Source organism: Anopheles moucheti, assembly GCF_943734755.1.
Source record: "Anopheles moucheti chromosome X unlocalized genomic scaffold, idAnoMoucSN_F20_07 X_unloc_1, whole genome shotgun sequence".
Taxonomy (NCBI): domain Eukaryota; kingdom Metazoa; phylum Arthropoda; class Insecta; order Diptera; family Culicidae; genus Anopheles; species Anopheles moucheti.
In genome coordinates, this window is record NW_026453515.1 from 105,001 (window position 1) to 112,500 (window position 7,500).

At 51.8% G+C, this 7,500-nt stretch overlaps 1 pseudogene; it reads right to left on the reverse strand.

Moving 5' to 3' along the window:
- Positions 1–1,915: 1,915 nt before the first annotated feature.
- Positions 1,916–7,500, reverse strand: part of LOC128307548 (uncharacterized) — a 9,169-nt pseudogene continuing 3,584 nt past the window's right edge.

Genomic DNA, 7,500 nt, shown 5'->3' on the forward strand with positions numbered 1-7,500 from the left:
TTTCACCCAGGGGACCTTAGGGTGGATTTTGAGCCTTTCGGGATTGCGAAACCATCATTTAACACTCTAAACTTAATTTCCGCAATCCCAGACGCACTTTCCATATGGTCTCCAAAAATGCGTGTGAGCTGACCTGGTCCCTTATAATAGGCAATGAACACGATTTTGGCAAAATATTTTTTTCAAAATTTTTTGACTCACCGGGTAAAATCGAATTTACTTGGGAAAAATGTTCTAGCAGGGGCCCTCCCATACAAATTTTTTTCTTCTCAAAAATGATTTTCGTTTCACTTTTCATACTCAGGGGAGTCTAAAATTGATGTTTTGAGTCACCATGAAAAAAAAATTTTTTTTGACCCGAGCTTGTGTCGCGACCCAAAAATCGACTCACTTGGGAAAAATGTTCTAGCAGGGGCCCTCCCATACAAAAATTTTTTCTTCTCAAAAATGATTTTCGTTTCACTTTTCATACTCAGGGGAGTCTAAAATTGATGTTTTGAGTCACCGTGAAAAAAAAATTTTTTTGACCCGAGCTTGTGTCGGCGACCCAAAATCGACGCACTTGGGAAAAATGTTCTAGCAGGGGCCCTCCCATACAAAAATTTTTTCTTCTCAAAAATGATTTTCGTTTCACTTTTCATACTCAGGGGAGTCTAAAATTGATGTTTTGAGTCACCGTGAAAAAAAAAATTTTTTGACCCGAGCTTGTGTCGGCGACCCAAAATCGACGCACTTGGGAAATATGTTCTAGCAGGGGCCCTCCCATACAAAAATTTTTTCTTCTCAAAAATGATTTTCGTTTCACTTTTCATACTCAGGGGAGTCTAAAATTGATGTTTTGAGTCACCGTGAAAAAAAAATTTTTTTGACCCGAGCTTGTGTCGGCGACCCAAAATCGACGCACTTGGGAAAAATGTTCTAGCAGGGGCCCTCCCATACAAAAAATTTTTATTTCTCAAATCGATCCGTGGTATCACTTTTCATACTCAAGGGCCCATTTGCTTCAACTTTGGAAAAAATTTTCGATGATGAAAAATTTTCACCTTCGACGTCCATCGACCACTCGACCCGAACTTGGTACTTTTGTATGGAGGTACCCGAGTGGTGACTTTTTCATACAAAAATTTTTATTTCTCAAATCGATCCGTGGTTTTACTTTTCATACTCTAGGGCCCATTTGCTTCAACTTTGGAAAAATTTTTCGATGATGAAAAATTTTCACCTTCGACGTCCATCGACCACTCGACCCGAACTTGGTACTTTTGTATGGAGGTACCCGAGTGGTGACTTTTTCATACAAAAATTTTTATTTCTCAAATCGATCCGTGGTTTCACTTTTCATACTCTAGGGCCCATTTGCTTCAACTTTGGAAAAAATTTTCGATGATGAAAAATTTTCACCTTCGACGTCCATCGACCACTCGACCCGAACTTGGTACTTTTGTATGGAGGTACCCGAGTGGTGACTTTTTCATACAAAAATTTTTTTGCGAATACGTGTTCGTTCGCGATCATTAAGGCCATGAACCGCAAGTCCGCTGCGATAGAAATAGTGCATTGTAGTTACTCGACGAGAAAAAAAATCGGGACTTAGAAAAATTTTTGAAAGTCAAATCGTATTGACTTCCAACAACACCTGATAATAAACACACATTGCCTGTTGCACCACAGTTCGCATTTGACTTAACAAATCGCCTGTTGGTACGCACATCACCATCGACTTTACCAATCGCGTTTCGCACCGCTAATCCCACTTGGCGTGGAGCCACGCACATAATGTTGCGAGGAGAGTATTAATCGGGACTTAGCGTTTTAAGCTCGCGAACACTCCACTATGGGAGTGCACGCAAGCACCAACTGTACACACACAACACAACAATCACTCTCGCGAACACTCCATTCCCAAAGTGAACGCGAGCACCAGCAAGCATGGGTCGCCTGAGAGGATCGATGCGAACGCATCTCTACAACTCGCAGCTCCCAGCCTGTAGTCCCGTCGTTTGCGGGCGGTCGAAGGTGTCGAAACTAGTTGTATCCACGGTCGACGGAAACACAGCCACCAGGGTTCCCTGTGGTAAGGTACTTCCACGTGCAGCGTGCTCCCGCCCGTTGCGGCTCAGTCTAGTGCTATAGCGGGGATGAGACGTCAGTGTGCGCGGGGCAGCACCGACGGATCTCGGAGGGTTGTTAAGCCCGCTAGCTTCACCTAATGGGTTTGAGAAGCGCTATCAGCTCGGATTGGATACGACCTTAGAGGCGTTCAGGCATAATCCAGCGGACGTAGCGTCATACCAAAGTCCGGTCGAACTAGTATTGAGCCAGTGGTCCGTACCTGTGGTTCCTCTCGTACTGCACAGGAATTCCGTTAAGATAGCGGCAAACAGCACACACCAGTAGGGTAAAACTAACCTGTCTCACGACGGTCTAAACCCAGCTCACGTTCCCTTGAAAGGGTGAACAATCCTACGCTTGGTGAATTTTGCTTCTCAATGATAGGAAGAGCCGACATCGAAGGATCAAAAAGCCACGTCGCTATGAACGCTTGGCGGCCACAAGCCAGTTATCCCTGTGTGTGACAGCTGTCATAGCAGTGTTCGGACGTGCCTCTGTGTCGCTCCGGTTAAAAGCGGAAAATTCGGGTGTAAAACTTTGCGAAAAGGGCCAAAAAGTGTTTTAATCAGTGTCTTTTAGTGCCTTCTACCCCGGAATGGTGAAATATTAACGAAACAGGACGATGCTCGCCTGATAAAAGCGAAAGAAATCTCTCCCATACATTTTGTATGGGAACAGACCAGTGCTGTTTATACGCGAAATAGGCGATTAAAACATTAAGTGGAACGTGAATTCAGTAGTGGCGTCACTGAAGAACATTATTCCGGTCGGTGGCAGTGCAGAAAACGCCAAAAAACTATAAAATAAGTGCGTGCAAAATAGCGGCAGAGCGGCGTCAGGTGGATCGTCGCGTGTGGGTGTGCGCTCGAGCGACGCGTTGTGACAGCTCAGAGCTTCTGCTCCACAGCGCCACCTATCCGCGAGGTGGAGAAGCGCGTAGCGACGAAAGCTCCCGAGGCAGTGTATGCGGACGGTATACATTTAGGCGCGAACGCAACGCAGCGGAGACTTAAGCAGGACGGCAGACAGCGAACCCGAAAACAAATTTTTTGAAAACATATTTATTTATTTAATAAAATTTGTTTGAGTTTTTGTTTGTTCTTGGGCGATCATCGTGGCGGTCCGCTGCTGGCGTCCCCCCGTGGAGGGGGAGTAAATCCAGCGTAAAGCGCGGACTCCTTTGGACTTGCGATGTCGTACAGTAGTCGGATCCTGCGGTCACGGTCGGGATCGACCGAGAGCCGGCCACCGGTGAGTTCGAAACCGGTGGTGATGCTTAGTCGAGTTACGGAAGGAAAGGCCACAGCCACGAGTGGTGTTGGCCGAACGAGTGGAGTTGGCACAGCCGTAGCAGCAGCGTCGGTAGTGTCGATGGAAAAGCTCATCGAGCGCTTGGAGGACCAAATGGCCCTCCTCAGAGCACAAATGACGGAGCAAGCGGAGCAGTTCCGCAAGGATTTAGCGGAGCTGCAAGAGAGTCATCGCCATGAGGTCCAGTACCTGCGCGATGAGAATCGAAAGGAGCGGGAGATGGTCTCCGGGCTCTTGACGCAGTTGGTGGCTGCGCAGTCGCAGCTGCAACAACATCAGCAGCAGCAGCAGCAGGCAGTGGGTGCGGTGACGGCTACGGTGGTGCCGTCTCCGGACCAGGAAGGCGGCTCCTGGGCCGAGGTGGTGCGCCGTAAGTCGGCACGCCAGCAGCCAGCCCAGCAGCAACAGCAGCAGCGTCCGCAGCAGGTGCAGCCGCGGACGAATCAACCAGTGAACCAGCCAGGGAACCAGCAAGGTAACCGAGTGGCTGGACAGCATCAGCAGCAGTGGCAGCTGAAAGGCCAACTGTTAAACAACAGGAGCCCGGTGAAGAAGCCACGCAAGCGGCCTGATGTGATTGAGGTGAGGCCAACTCAGGGTGTGAGTTACTCTGATATTTATAGATTGGTGCGTACGAGCGAGCAACTGGCCGAAGTACAACGGCAAATTGGTGTCGGGAAGCGGACGCCAAATGATACGTTGAAGCTGCCGCTAAGCCGCGACGTGGACAGTGAAGAACTGTGCCAACGGATTCGCGTGGCCATTGGCGAATTGGGAGAAGCATCCGTCCGCACGGAAATGTCACAAGTGTTGGTGACCAACATAGACTGCTTGGCGGACGAGCAACAGCTGCGTCGGGCGATGCTGACGGAGCTCGGCAAGGAGTTCATGATGGCAACTATCGACATGTGGGAGCGGCGAGACGGTACGAAGCGTGCGCGAGTACGTCTGCCTCGAAAGGATGCGGAGCATCTGGCCGGGAAGCGCTTACTTCTCGGGTACACCTCATGCTCGGTGTGGGAGGTACCAAAAACGCCGCTGGCAAAGAAGCGGTGCTTCCGGTGTTTAGAGCGTGGCCACTTCGCAGAGAAGTGTTCGGGGGCGGACCGCAGCAAGGCATGCATCCGGTGTGGCGTGGAAGGCCACAAGGCAATGAGCTGCACTGCTGATGTTTGCTGTTTAAAATGTGGCGGCCCGCACCAGATAGGCTCTGCTTCGTGCAATGCTGCAGCGGAACGATTTTCGTAGTGATGCCCACGGTGCTGCAATCAATGCTGTGTCGTGAAGAGATAAGGCCGTAAGGCAAAAAAGAGGCGCGAACGCCCATCTATGTATTAAGGAGTACAGGCCGTAAAGGCAAAAAAGAGGCGCGAACGCCCATCTAAGTTTAAGATGGTAAGACAGGCCGCAATGGCAAAGAAGAGGCGCGAACGCCCATCCTTATAAAGAACAGGCTGGGATGTTAGGCAAAAGGCCGTCAAGGTTGAAAGATGCGAACGCCTACACAGGCAGGAGGGACCCCGGCAGTCCATCCCTCGCGGGTAACGGCTGTCGGGGGGGACGTCCCGTATATTTCAATAATACTGAATAAACGGTGATATTATAAAAAAAAAGCCAGTTATCCCTGTGGTAACTTTTCTGACACCTCTTGCTAAAAACTCTTTAATACCAAAAGGATCGTAAGGCCAAGCTTTCGCTGTCCCAGAGTGTACTGAACGTTGGGATCAAGCCAGCTTTTGTCCTTATGCTCAGCGTGTGGTTTCTGTCCACACTGAGCTGACCTTTGGACACCTCCGTTATCGTTTTGGAGATGTACCGCCCCAGTCAAACTCCGCACCTGGCACTGTCCATGACATGGACCGAATAATTTGTTCAGATGTCTTCGAGCCGAGCGGCGCCAGGGACCGGGAGCGAAAGCGATCGCCGCAAACGATCGAACGGCGACAGAACACGCGGAACACCGACGTACGCACGCTTGTACCCTTGCGGGCCACGGCGGCGGTCGGTGACCGGTGACGACGCGCGACGACGATGCGACGACACACGCCCCGGCGGCACCTCCCAGCGACATGCTGAACGCTGAACTAGAAACACGGCGCATTGGGCAGCCGCAGGCTAGCCGCCGCTGACACCCCCCGCAAAGGGAGTGGGCGTACGACCCGGACCTGGGGCCCGCGCTTGTTCCACCCGATCATGTAAGTAAGGCAACAGTAAGAGTGGTGGTATCTCAGAGGCGAGCCCCCCCGTGAGGAAGGACTCTCCCACCTATGCTGCACCTCCTATATCGCCTTACAATGCCAGACTAGAGTCAAGCTCAACAGGGTCTTCTTTCCCCGCTAGTGCTTCCAAGCCCGTTCCCTTGGCTGTGGTTTCGCTAGATAGTAGATAGGGACAGAGGGAATCTCGTTAATCCATTCATGCGCGTCACTAATTAGATGACGAGGCATTTGGCTACCTTCTTCTTCTTTATTTAGTCGAGGGGGAAGATCTCATAGAGAACCAACATCCCAGAAGGGGAAGCCTGCTAATTGACAGGAACCACCACGGTCATGGCACTGCCCGATTTGCATTATGCACCTACGGACTAGAAGCCCCTCTATCCTCGGCAATACTAGCGGATCGCCTGTAATAGCATTAACTTCACTAGTAAAGACCTTAGGGCACGCTCGAAAACCTCAATATCGAACCTCCCACGGCAGCACACTGTGGCCCTTGGTTAGAGGGCCAGGCGAAAATAGACAGCTCACAGCGCACGCAGTTGAAATTCAAGCAACTGACAAGCGCCGGTACCATCGCCGACCACGTTTAGCGCGGCCGACTCCTAAAACGCACCTCTGTGTTTGGCATGAATCCAACTACACGTCCCCTTGGCAGAACCCAGAGGAAGGCAGAACGGAATCACGCCTAACACTCTACGGTGCCTTGGGTATGACCACATACCGTTTCGGGCACATGACACTAGCGGTCACGTGCCGTTGCGGTACGGGTCCTACACATTCCAAACAGACCACTTCGGACTTGCATTTGCAAGCCTGGTGGCCTGTTTCGCCGCACCTCCCACAGAGGCTACGGCGATCCTCCTTAGTGCAGCTATATCTGTAGTGCCCCACGCACCAACATCTATAGCATCGCACTATTGTCCTACGCTCTCTAATGCGGCTCACACTGCATCCAATGGGCATTGAGCCCATCTTCAGCAGCTTCGCCGCCTCGGAGATCCCGAGCTTAACGTTGGCAACCTGGGTGCCAGCAGCATGACCCTTGCGGATACGGATGCTGCTTAGCGGCACGACCAGGTTGGCCCGCTCCTTAAGAGCTAAGGCGACCTCCGCTAAGTCGGTGATCTCGTCCAGATCACACAATTCAACGAAGAGCTTCGGTGAAAGGACCGTAGTCTTCGTTGAATTCTTCTCCTTGACCGCCCCGGCAAGGAGTGGAGCGACGGCGCTAGCCGACTCTCCCTTCTTGAGAGTAATCAGCAAGCCACCGTTCTGAGCCCGTCGGACTTTGCTGATTTTCTCCCTCGTACCACTTAGGCTCTCCTGTTCACGGAGGCCTTTCAAGATCTCCGCATAAGATGCGGGATCCTCTGACTTGACGAGGACGGCTTCCGGCCGGGGTCGTATGCGCTTGACCTTCGGCTTCGGAGGTTTCGGTGAAGGTTCCACCACCCTCTGTGGCTTTGCCTTCACGAGCCCCCCCTTAGCCTTAGGCTTACGCGCGATCGACTCTGGCTGGTTGTTCGCCCTCTCCTTTAGGGCTGAGGGAGCCTTCGGCTTCCGGCCCTTACGTGTTTGACACGCGAACCCCTTCTCCCCGGAATGCCCCGTGCTGGCTGGGCCTGCTGTTGCCTGGGTGAAAGCTGTCACCCCAGCAGACGGCGTAGCACGATTGCTCAATCGAGCGCTGGCCTTACTCGCCTGGCCTGTTGTTGGTTGGGCAACAGCTTTTGCCCCAACAGGTGGCTTTCGGGCCTTCCGGGAGGCCGTGACAGACGCTCCAAGCTTTGACTTAGGAGTCACGGTCGCCGGGATCGGGGCCGTTTGTGTGCTGGCGCACACGGCTCCGGTCCGTTTA